We start from the raw sequence: 12,450 nt of genomic DNA, 5'->3' as shown, positions 1-12,450 counted from the left end.
TAGTAATAGTGTGCTGTGACCTGTATTTTTATGTCTGATTTTTGTAAGCAAGTAGTTTTTAAATGAGGTGAAATTTAGGGTTTGCAAGATGAATCAGATTCCTGAAAGGGGTACAGTAGTCTGGCAAGGTTGAGAACCACTGGACAAGAGGACTGCTTATTATCTACTCAAAAGACTTAGTTGTGGGGAGGAAGGTCAGAACAGCTCTGACAGAATATGTTATTCCCAAGTAGCACAGAAGAGAAAACAACATAAGATGGGGTAAAGTTGCCCAGCATTGCTGGTAAACATGCCCAGCCCCAAAAGATGAATATCATAAATGTCAGAGAAAGGAATGCTATGCCACACGAGGCACATCTGCAAAGCAAGGAGAGGTGCAACCCCTCTCCTTCTTAAGTATTAATATGAAGTATTGTACAAGTCTTCTAACCTTACTATTCCTCTCAAGATCACCAAGGCTAGGTCTACACTGGGGGGGGGGGGGGGGGGAAGATTGATTTAAGATATGCAAATTCAGCTATGTGAATAGCGTAGCTGAATTCGACATATCCTATTCGACTTACCCCGCTGTGAGGACAGCGGCAAATCGACCGCCGCGGCTCCACCGTCAATGGCGCTTATTCCTCCTGATGAGGTGGGAGTACGCGCGTCGATTTGGGGATGGATTTATCCGTCTAGGTGAGACGCGATAAATCGATCCCCGAGAGATCGATTTCTACCCGCCGATCTGGGTGGGTAGTGTAGACTAGCCCCAAGATATAACATCTTCTAAAAGCTAAAGAGAGCACAGATTTCGATGCAGCACTTCCCTTACAGTACATGGTGCATTCAACCTTTATGGAAGTTTTGGCCATTTAATCCAGGTTAATTGGGTTGGAAGCACTGTTTACCAGGCCATTAGTACTGAAACTATTGTAGGAACCTAGGTTATAATTCACATATGACTGTCTTAGAGAATTCTAGCAATATCTTTCTTGTTTGACTTGCTGAGTGAAAATGAGCAAACATACATGGTAGAATCCAGATCAGTGCATTGCATATCATTTGGTGGTCTTTCAGTTATTGATTGCTTTCTCCATCATAAGGTCTTTGATTTTAATCGGATCATTGTGTGCACATATGGATATTCCTGGTGGCCTAACCAGTGAACATAATTAAAAGAAATGATTGGCTTTCACTTTAAGCAAACATCTGGTTTTACTTGAAACAAGATGACTTAGCTGTTTCAGAAACATTCTTGTAACCCTGGATTCACATTTTCATCTTAAAATATATATTTTCTCTGTTCAAGCAGCATGTTAATGTAAACACTATATATAACTGACAACCAAAATTTTTAGAAGTATTTGGTGCTCCGAGCATTAGTGAAACCACAAGAATTATTACATTTTTGATTTGATCTCTGTAAATCTGTTTCAACAGTCACTCTGATTTAAACAATTATTCTGATTTATATTCCAAGAGCTATAATTTGCAGAAAATGTAACCATGTGAAAACATGTTTTTGTATAGTATATCTTGGCAACGTTGTTTTGTTGTGATGTCATTGCCTTAGATTTCATGGAAACACTGAGGGAATAGAAGGAAAAACAAGACCCTCTCTTTGATGTACATTCGCAGATCCCCTTTCTCCACCCCTAAAAAGTTCTAATGTCTTTTTTCCATCATGACACCAAGTTTTCTGTTATTACTCGAACGACACTATAGAGAGAAATATATTCAAGACCTTCATGAAAAGTATTTAATTGGGGAGAAAAAAGGACTTTATCACTTCCTTATTGTTGTCAGTTAACAAACATTGTTTGTATAATTGACCATTTTAAGACGTAGGGATGCTTTGGTTTCATATCTTTACAGTGCGAGATTCTAAACAATTAAATACACACAGCATACACCAAAAGGAGAAAATGAAATTCCTCCCCATTTATCAACAGTAGAAGTAACATTCGAACTTTCTCCATTAGAGCTCTATCTAATCTGGCTTATTGTAACATCTGAGGGAAGATGACTGTGCTTTATTAAACCAATAGCTCTCATTCACTTCATCACATCTGCTCTTTCTTAAAAAAATAAAATAAAATAAATACAAGGTTATTAAGAGTAGCCCTTCATTATAAAAAGCATACGTTACAGATATGTACAATAGAATGAAAAATGGCGAAGGAAAATGTATTCATATGGAAGCAATCCATCTAGATACACCTAGATGTAGTACATGGGGATTTCCAGTGCTATTAAAAAGGTTATCCCTAGTACAAGATATTAAAAATATGCCTTTTGTGATTTAGGGACTTTAAACATCACCCAGTTTTTTTCCTAAAGAAAAAAAAAGTAGGCGAGTCATATTCGGAATCCTTGTTAAATAGCCTTACATTTCTCTTTTCTCCCTAGCACTGACAAGAAAAACAGAGACGGAGTTTGCCGTCCAAATGTGTTCCAACAAAGAAACAAAACACATCACTTGCTAAATCCATTTCCTCCAATGCATTTGTGTGTGTGAAGCTTGAAAAGTAGAAGATTTTTCTTATCTGTTTAGTTGGAGGCCACACACATGAGTAGTCCCATTGGGCCAAATTCTGGTATCAGTTACACCACAGCAAATCCATGGTAACAGTATGGCTTTCAGTGGACTTTTCACCTGGGTAAGTCTTGCAGAATCAGGCCTCTTAAGTTCTGATCCTGTGAACACTGCTGGGCAGAGTGCTTTACTATTGTGAGTAGTCCTATTTGACTCAGGGGGCATATTACTTTCTACTGGGCGTGCTCCATTGATTTCTATGGGAGTACTCAAATAATAAGCACCGTATCTAGTAGTAAGTGTTTGCAGGATCGGATCCTTTAATTTATTTTTTATTTTTCAAACTGTCAAAAACTGTTTTATCATGCCTGGATGTATATACATATATATATTTGCTATTAAGAAGTAACACTATTTAATCTAACTTTTCAAATCTACTTTTCAATCTATTTTTTTAAACCTCGTTTTGTGAATTGGCAACTGTTTCAGCCCCACCTGCAAAAGTAAATGAGCAAAACGTACATTGGACATGACCTCAGCACTAGTCATATATCATGTTATAGCCATTCAAGGCAATGTTTTATAAATCTCTACAGCTATATCCATATATTTGAGTAATTTACCATATTTCCTCCAAAGATGCCAATCACTGACTATGTCTCGAGTAAATTTCATTCTTGGCATAATAAATAAAATTAATGTTTGGGTATTAAGAAGAGTTGCTGTAAATTATTGCTCCCTCTTTTGGGACTATTACTTTAGCAGTTGGTGTAGGAAATGAAGTAGTTTTTGGTGTAAGAAACAGAGAGATGTAGAGTTGATATGAAACTGGGCTTTAAGCTGAATCTCAGTCTGCTTCCATGTTAGTCATTTCAAGGTCTGCTGCAGGTGGTCTTCACACAGAAGCTCAAATGAGTCCATTTGTGCCAAAGCTCAGGATAGGGAGGGGGTGGATGGTAGAAACGTTAACAGGGAACAATAAAGCTTTCATACTCAGGAGGGAGTGAAGAATCAAGCTGAGTAGCTTGGAAAATCATTAACAAGTAGCTGGAAGCAGTATGTCAAAATCATGTCTGATTAGAAAGGGAAGAACAGCCCTTTTCTATTTTGCAATGGGTAGGAGAACTGAAGGTCAGTGTTCAAAATAGGCATTGCTTAGTTATTTTGGTTTGGTTTTTTTTTGCATTGCTTAAATATTGACCATAAATAACAACATTAAGAAGAAGGAGGACCCAAAACCAGAGAAAATAACATACTTTAATTTCTTGGCAGTTTTGCTTCCACTCCAGGTTTAAATTCAGGTTCACTTTTAATTTGGATCACATCCACTGTCTTCATTTCTCTTGCTTTCTCCCCAAACCCATCATCTCTTTCAAGTCATTTGTCCTCTCTCAATCCTCCTGAATCTAATTATTGAGGGTGAAAATTCTGGGCCATAAGGTTACTTCTGAAATGGGTCTTGCAGAACAGAGTGCAATGAGGGAAGCTAGGGAATAGCCTTTGATGCTGTCAAGAAGACACTCAGCAACTAAAAGGAAAGGTGGCCCATGGGCAGACACAGATATTTGCAAATGGAAAGAGGATAGCACTGTTGTTCAGCAATGGAAACCACTTACTCTAAAAGCCTCAAGCTCAGAAAATTGTCCACTTTCAAACAAAATGTACTTTAAGTTAGCTTAATCGTGACTTTACTTTATAGCCTGGGCACAGGGCCGGCTCTAGCTTTTTTGCTGCCCCAAGCAGCAAAAAAAAGCGCTGCCCCCCGAGCCCCCCCGCCCGAGCGCCGTGCCGCCCCCCCCCCCCCGCGAGCGCTGCCCCCCCCCCACTGAGCGCCGCACGCCGGAGCCCGCCCCCCCCCCTGCCGCCGAGTGCCACTGGACCCCCCCCCCCCCCCCCCGAGCGCCGAGCCCCGCGCCACCGGAGCCCCGCCCCCCGCCGGAACCCCCCCTTCAGCGCCGGCCCTGCCTGGGCAGCATATTGTCACAGTGCTCCAGGAGTGGATTGGGAATCAAACTGTGACTCAGAGGAGCAAGAGGAGAATCAGGTCTTATGCGTCAACTTACATGAATAGGAGCTACTATTGCATCCCTTTGCTGAAAAAAAAAAGTAGTTTGTTCCTTGTTCAATTCAGCAAAAGCAGTTAAGCATGACTTCAGTAGAGCTACCCATATGCTGAAAGTTAAGCACACGCTTAAGTACTTTGCAGAGTCACGGCCTATATCTGTTGTCTTTAAATTACCCTTCTTTCAGCTTTTATTCAAAATGACAAAATTCAAAATGGCTTCAATCAACCACCAAGAGAGCCTGAACACTGACTCAGAATGACTGATATACTTAGGGCTTGTCTATACTTACGCGCTGGTTCGGCGGCAGGCAATCGAACTTCTGGGTTCGATTTATCGCGTCTAATCTGGACGCGATAAATCGAACTCAGAAGTGCTCCCCGTCGACTCCGGTAATCCTGCTCGCCGCGAGGAGTACGCGGAGTCGACGGGGGAACCTGCCTGCCGGGTGTGGACCGTGGTAAGTTCGAACTAAGGTACGTCGACTTCAGCTACGTTATTCACGTAGCTGAAGTTGCGTACCTTAGTTCGATTTGGGGGTTTAGTGTAGACCAAGCCTTAGAGGTCAATTTAATGAGTTTTCATCCAGAAGATGCTTCCGTGGCTGCTGCAGATGCTGATGTTGCTTTTTGGCAATGACACTCCTGAGTAACTAGCATGTGAAATGTCATTTCCATAGAGTGGAAGGGAATCCTCTTAGCATGAATGCCATTGCACCAGAAGCCATATTCAGGGCACAGGAACAAACCATCCCGATGTGTAGAAAGAAAAGGCAAATATGGCAAATATGGCAGGCGACCAGCTTGGCTCAACAGAGAAATCTTCGGTGAGCTTAAACACAAAAAGGAAGCTTACAAGAAGTGGAAACTTGGACAGATGACTAGGGAGGAGTATAAAAATATTGCTCAAGCATGCAGGGGCGTAATCGGGAAGGCCAAAGCATAACTGGAGTTGCAGCCAGCAAGGTATGAGAAAGGGTAAGAAGAAGGATTTCTACAGGTATGTTAGCAACAAAAAGGTCAAGGAAAGTGGGGGATCCTTACTGAATGGGGGAGGCAATCTAGTGACAGGTGATGTGGAAAAAGCTGAAGTACTCAATGCTTTTTTTTGCCTCGGGTCTTCACAGACAAGGTCAGATCCCAGACTGCTGCACTGGGCAGCACAGTATGGGGAGGAGGTGAGCAGCCCTCAGTGATGAAAGAACAGATTAAGGACTATTTAGAAAAGCTGGACATGCACAAGTCCACGGATCTGGATCTAATACATCCGAGGGTGCTGAGAGAGTTGGCTGATGTGATTTCAGAGCCATCGGCCATTATCTTTGAAAACTCATGATGACTGGGGAGATCCCGGATGATTGGAAAAAGGCAAATATATTGCCCATTTTTAAAAAAGGTAAAAAGGAGAATCCGGGGAACTACAGACTGGTCAGCCTCACCTCAGTTCCTGGAAAAATCATGGAGAAGATCCTCAAGGAATCCATTTTGAAGTACTTGGAGGAGAGGAAGATGATCAGGAACAGTCAACATGGATTCACCAAGGGCAAGTCATGCCTGACCAACCTGATTGACTTCTATGATGAGATAACTGGCTCTGTGGTTATGGGGAAAGTGATGGATGTGATATATCTTGACTTTAGCACAGCTTTCAATATGGCCTGCCACAGTATTCTTGCCAGCAAGTTAAAAAATTATGAATTTGATGAATGGACTATAAAGTGGATAAAAAGCTGGATAGATTGTCTGGCTCAACATGTAGTGATCAATGGCTCAATGTCTAGTTGGCAGCCAGTATCAAGCAGAGTGCCCCAGGGGTAGGTCCTGGGGCAGATTTTGTTCTACATCTTAATTAATGAGTTGGATGATGGGATGGATTATACCCTCAGCAAGTTCACGGATGATACTAAACTGGGGGGAGAGGTAGATATGCTGGAGGGTAGGGATAGGGTCCAGGGTGACCTAGACAAATTGGAGGATTGGGCCAAAAGAAATCTGATGAGGTTCAACCAGGACAAATGCAGTGTCCTGCACGTAGGACAGAAGAATCCCATGCACTGCTACAGGCTGGGGCGGCCGACTGGTTAAGCAGCAGTGCTGCAGAAAGGGACCCAGGGATTACAATGGATGAGAAGGTGGATATGAGTCAAGAGTTGCCCTTGCCCTTGTTGCCAAGAAGGCTAATGGCATATTGGACTGCATTAGTAGGGAACATTGCCAGCAGATCGAGGGAAGTGATTATTCCCCTCTATTCAGCACTGGTGAGGCCACATCTGGAGTATTGCGTCCATTTTTGCCTCCCCCCCCACTACAGAAAGGATGTGGACAAATTGGAGAGAGTCCAGCGGAGGGCAACAAAAATGAGTATGGGGCGGGGGCACATGACTTACGAGAAGATGCTGAGAGAACAAGAGCAATGGTCTCAATTTGCAGTGGGGGAGTTCTAGGTTGGATATTAGGAAACACTGTTTCACTAGGAGGGTGGTGAAGCACTGTAATAGGTTACCTAGGGAGTGGTGTAATCTCCATCCTTAGAGGTTTTTAAGGCCCGGCTTGACAAAGCCCTGGGCTGGGATGATTTAGTTGGTGTTGGTCCTGCTTTGAGCAGGGGGTTGGACTAGATGACCTCCTGAGGTCTCAGCTAACCCTAATCTTCTATGATTCTATGATTCAGTGCAGCACTTAAGAGCCCTGACTGGCTGAAAATGGAGTGAAAGACCAAATAGGTCATTCATCTCTTGTTAAATGTAGGGTTTGAAGTTGTTATTTTGGTATACAGAACAATGGTTATGGCTACACAAAAATTCGGGTTCTATACATGTCGAAAAGCGTAATATTTGTGGAACTAAGGGGCATTGTTATGGCATCAATATATGATCATTACGGGTACTATTACTACATTATTATGTAGTCAGTGACCAAGAAGGGTACCCACCTGTTCTTCTAATGCATTGCTGTCACTGGGTGGGGCACCCAACATGTCTTGCACAAGACAAAATGTAGCTGGATGAAGTAATTGTGAATAACTTCTGCCAAGACACAAGTTTGCTTCAGATTTGTTATTCTAGTGTTTCCAGCTGAAAAAATGATGAACATTTAAACCTTGCAAAAGTGAAGTCAGTGGAGTCACACAAGAGATGTATTCGGGCCACTGCAAATAAAGAACTGGAAGGTTCCTTTTCATAACCTGCTATGCATTTAAGGTGAAATTCACTCCACATGCACCCAGACAAGTGTCTAGGTTCTGTGAACAGGCATTTCAGAACTGCTCAGCATTGGCCCTCACTCTGCTACTGTTGAAGTCAATAGTAACCCACTCTTTCATTTTAGAATTAAGACAACAGTGAGATTATAATCTGAGTTAGGGCTTGTCCACACACAAAAACGGCACTGCTTTAACCATACCCCGTATAGTTAAAGCAGTACAACCCTCCCTATTGTAGACACATTTATGTGGGTATAAATGGCTTATAGCGATATAACTTATTCCCATGTAGCAAAGGGAATACGCTGTACTGGTTTATGGCACCTTTATATCAATATAACTGCATCTACACTAGGGCTTGTACCAGTATATCTATACTAGTAAAAAATCTCACCCATAATCAACATAGTTATACCAGAACAAAACTGTGTAGATCAGGCATTAATTTTTCGAAGAAAAGGATACATTGAGAATAACCTGACATAGAATTTAGGGCTCTGATATCAATGCACTTCATAGATTCATAGATTCCAAGGCCAGAAGGGATTACTGTGATGATCTAGTCTGACCTCTTGTATAAACACAGGCCATAGAACTTCCCATGTAATTACATGCTTAGCTTTAAACACAGTCTAAGGTTCCAGTGACTTCATTGCATAACTGGGGCCATAGTTACCTGTTTTTGATAGGTCATCTATCTCTGTTATATCTGAGCTCCTCCATAGTATTCTGATCGGATTTTTTTTTCTGTAAATGTCCTAATTCCTTTGGGGGTAGGGTCTCATTTGATCATGCTTGACTCTCTTATCAACAATTGTGTTTTATTCAATGCAATCATATACTTTTTCAAAGTTTGTTGTTAAGACTGTTTTGTCATTTAAAATATGATGGCTCTTTTTTTATCTGTTTATGGTAGCATTTTATGTGACATGGTTGATTAATGACATCAGTGGTTATCAATGATTCTGCTGTTGATGTAGTTCCCATTTGACTTGCAGATTTTTCTTTCCAGGTGTGTCAGCAGTCACAATTGCATATGCCAATTTTAGGAACTTCGCTGTGACATATCTTTTAGGAAATGGATTGAGACATCTGACACATTTCACATATGTTGCCAAATAGCCATTGACAACTGTAAGGCCTGGTCTACACTACGAGTTTAGGTCAAATTTAGCAGTGTTAAATCAAATTAACCCTGCATCCGTCCACACTACGCAGCCATTTATTTCGACATAAAGGGCTCTCAAAATAGATTTTTGCACTCCTCCCCGACGAGGGGAGTAGTGCCGAAATCGACATTGCCGGTTCGAATTAGGGTTAGTGTGGATGCAATTTGACGGTATTGGCCTCCGGGAGCTATCCCACAGTGCACCATTGTGACTGCTTTGGACAGCAATCTGAACTCAGATGCACTGGCCAGGTAGACAGGAAAAAAGTCCCACGAACTTTTGAATTTCATTTCCTGTTTGCCCAGCGTGGAGAGCATAGGTGACCATGCAGAGCTCATCAGCACAGGTAACCATGCAGTCCGAGAATCGAAAAAGAGCTCCAGGCTGGACCGTACGGGAAGTACTGGATCTGATCTCTGTATGGGGAGACGATTCCATGCTAGCAGAACTACATTCCAAAGGACGAAATGCCAAAACATTTGAAAAAATCTCCAAGGGCATGATGGAGAGAGGCCACAATAGGGACTCATATCAGTGCCGCGTGAAAGCTAAGGAGCTCAGACAAGCATACCAGAAAACCAAAGAAGCAAACGGAAGGTCCGGGGCACAGCTGCAGACATGCCGTTTCTACGCTGAGCTGCATGCAATTCTGGGGGGGGGGGGGGGGCGCAACCACTACCCTACCCCTGACTGTGGATTCCGATGAGGGGTTACTCTCAGCCATGCCTGAGGATTTTGCAGATGGGGAAGATGAGGAGGAGGACGAGCTTGCGGAGAGCACACAGCACACCGTTCTCCCCAACAACCAGGATCTTTTTCTCAGCCTGACCGAAGTAGCCTCCCAACCTCCCAAAGAGGTATCCCAGACAATGAGGCCATGGAAGGGACCTCTGGTGAGTGTACATTTGTAAATATAAAACATGGTTTAAAAGCCAGGGTTTTTTAATGATTAATTTGCCCTGAGGACTTGGGATGCATTTGCGGCCAGACAGCTACTGGAAAAGTCTGTTAACGTGTCTGGGGATGGAGCGGAAATCCTCCAGGGACATCTCCATGAAGCTTTCCTGGAGGTACTCCAAAAGCCTTTGCAGAAGGTTTCTGGGCACGGCAGCCTTATTCCGTCCTCCATGGTAGGACACTTTACCACGCAGAAGCAAGTAATCTGGTATCATTGCATGACAAAACCTTGCAGCGTATGGTCCTGGTGTTTGCTGGCATTCAAGCAACATCCATTCTTTATCTCTCTGTGTTATCCTCAGGAGAGTGATATCGTTCATGGTAACCTGATTGAAATACGGGAATTTAATAAGGGGACAGAGGTGGCCATTCCTACTGGGCTGTTTGCCTGTGGCTGAAAAGAAATCCTTCCCTGCAGTTAGCTAAGCAGTGGGGTGGGGGGAGGGGCATTGGCGCTGAGCTGTTCGCGTTTGGCTGGCAGGGATCTTCCCTGATACCAGCCACGCAGTGGGGGAGGGGTAAAGCGATCATCCCAGATAATTGAATGGGGTTGGGGGGTTAGTTTGGTTGCTGCTGCTGCAGCATGTTAACATGAAAACCGCAGCACTCAATGGGCTTTGCTTGGTATGGGAAAGGAGGGCGCTGCTTTTATGAAGGTTGCAGAAGCCGAAAGACAATGGCTTACCATGGCCACATGCAAGCCGAATTCTGTTGCCCGGCCCTGCGTCTTTGATCTCCAACACCAAAGCTGCAGGCACTCACTATTGTGACAAAGTTCCTCCTCTATCTTGGTGGGTCCTGAGCTTATTGGTGGATTTTCTTGCCTCAGAGATTCACCATGTGGGTTGGGGAACAGCCCAGAGACCTTCCCCTCTGGGAGAACCCACAGTCCAGGTCAATTGGGAGGTTTGGGGGGAACCTGGGCCTGCCCTCTACTCCGGGTTCCAGCCCAGGGCCCTGTGGACTGCAGCTGTCTATAGTGCCTCCTATAACAGCTGTATGACAGCTACAACTCCCTGGGCTACTTCCCCATGGCCTCCTCCAAACACCTTCCTTATTCTCACCACAGGACCTTCCTCCCGGTGTCTGATAACGCTTGTGCTCCTCAGTCCTCCAGCAGCACACCCTCTCACTCTCAGCTCCTTGCGCCTCTTGCTCCCAGCTCCTCACACTCCCATCACAAACTGAAGTGAGCTCCTTTTTAAAACCCAGGTGCCCTGATTAGCCTGCCTTAATTGATTCTAGAAGCTTCTTTTTAATTGGCTCCAGGTGTCCTAATTAGCCTGCTTGCCTTAACTGGTTCTAGCAGGTTCCTGATTACTCTAGTGCAGCCCCTGTTCTGGTCACTCAGGGAACAGAAAACTACTCATCCAGTGACCAGTATATTTGCCCTCTACCAGACTCCTGTACCCCAATGGTCTGGGTCTGTCACAATATTAAGATGCAAAATGCGACCTTGTACCAAAATCACATGTGCTATGTAATGTGAATAGTGTTGTTCACCGTGAAAGAGTATAAGCATTGTTCTGTAAAATGTATCTTTTTAAATACTTCTCTCCCTTTTTTCCCTCCCGCAGCTGCAAATTTTTCAAGCCTCCCTCCTCCATCCCGAAGGCTATCTCAGATAAGACGGTGAAAAAAAAGGCACGCGAGACGAAATGTTCTCTGAGATCATGCAGTTGACCCACAATGAAAGAGCTCATCTGAATGAGTGGAAGGACACGGTATCAAAGTACAGGAAAGCTGCCAATGAACATGAGGACAGGATGAACGTGAGGAGAGGAGGGACGTTCAAGATCAGAGGTGGCGGCAGGAAGATCAGAGGAGGCAGGATGCAATGCTGGGGCTTCTGCATGATCAAACTTCAGGAACAGCAGCAGGATCACAGAGTGCCGCTGCAGCCCCTGTATAACCACCCTTCCCGCTTCCCAAGGTCCATAGCCTCCTCACCCAGACGCCCAAGAACACGGGACGGGGGGGAGGCTCCATGCACCCTGCCACTCCACCCCAGTGGACAGCCCAACCAAAAGGCTGTCATTCAACAACTTTTGAAGTGGCCTTTTCCTTCCTTCCTCCCCTCCTCCCAAACCCCACCCGGGCTACCTTGTTAGTTCTCTCCCTATGTTTATAATCAATTAATAAAGAATTCATGATTTTTAAATGATAGTGACTTTATTTCCTTTGAAAGCAAGCTATGATCGAAGGGGGGAGGGTGGGTTGTTTACAGGCAATGAGTCAATCAAGGGGGTGGGTTTTCATCAAGGAGAACAAACAGAACTTTCACACCGTAGCCTGGCCAGTCATGAAACTGGTTTTCAAAGCTTCTCTGATGCGCAGCACTTCCTGGTGTGCTCTTCTAATCACCCTGGAGTCTGGCTGTGTGTAATCAGCGGCCAGGCAATTTGCCTCAACCTCCCACCCCGCCATAAATGTCTCCCCCTTACTCTCACAGAAATTATTATTGCTGCTTGCTGTGTGCTCCACAATGGGAATATTGGTTTGGCTGAGGTCTGAGCGAGTCAGTAAAGTGCGCCAGTGACCC

The 12,450-nt window shown here is 44.1% G+C and overlaps 1 long non-coding RNA gene across 1 annotated transcript in view; it reads left to right on the top strand.

Moving 5' to 3' along the window:
* The window catches only part of LOC135982021 (uncharacterized), a 147,443-nt gene extending 135,423 nt beyond the window's left edge, over window positions 1-12,020 (top strand). The window contains exons 3-4 of the long non-coding RNA XR_010599220.1: window positions 2,392-2,642; window positions 11,486-12,020. This is a non-coding gene — a long non-coding RNA (uncharacterized LOC135982021). The remainder of the gene's footprint in view (window positions 1-2,391; window positions 2,643-11,485) is intronic.
* The last annotated feature ends 430 nt before the right edge of the window (window positions 12,021-12,450 follow it).

This window comes from Chrysemys picta, chromosome 3, assembly GCF_011386835.1.
Source record: "Chrysemys picta bellii isolate R12L10 chromosome 3, ASM1138683v2, whole genome shotgun sequence".
Classification (NCBI taxonomy): Eukaryota; Metazoa; Chordata; order Testudines; family Emydidae; genus Chrysemys; species Chrysemys picta.
Note: the sequence above shows the minus strand (reverse complement) of the source record. Positions and strands in the feature narration are given on the sequence as shown.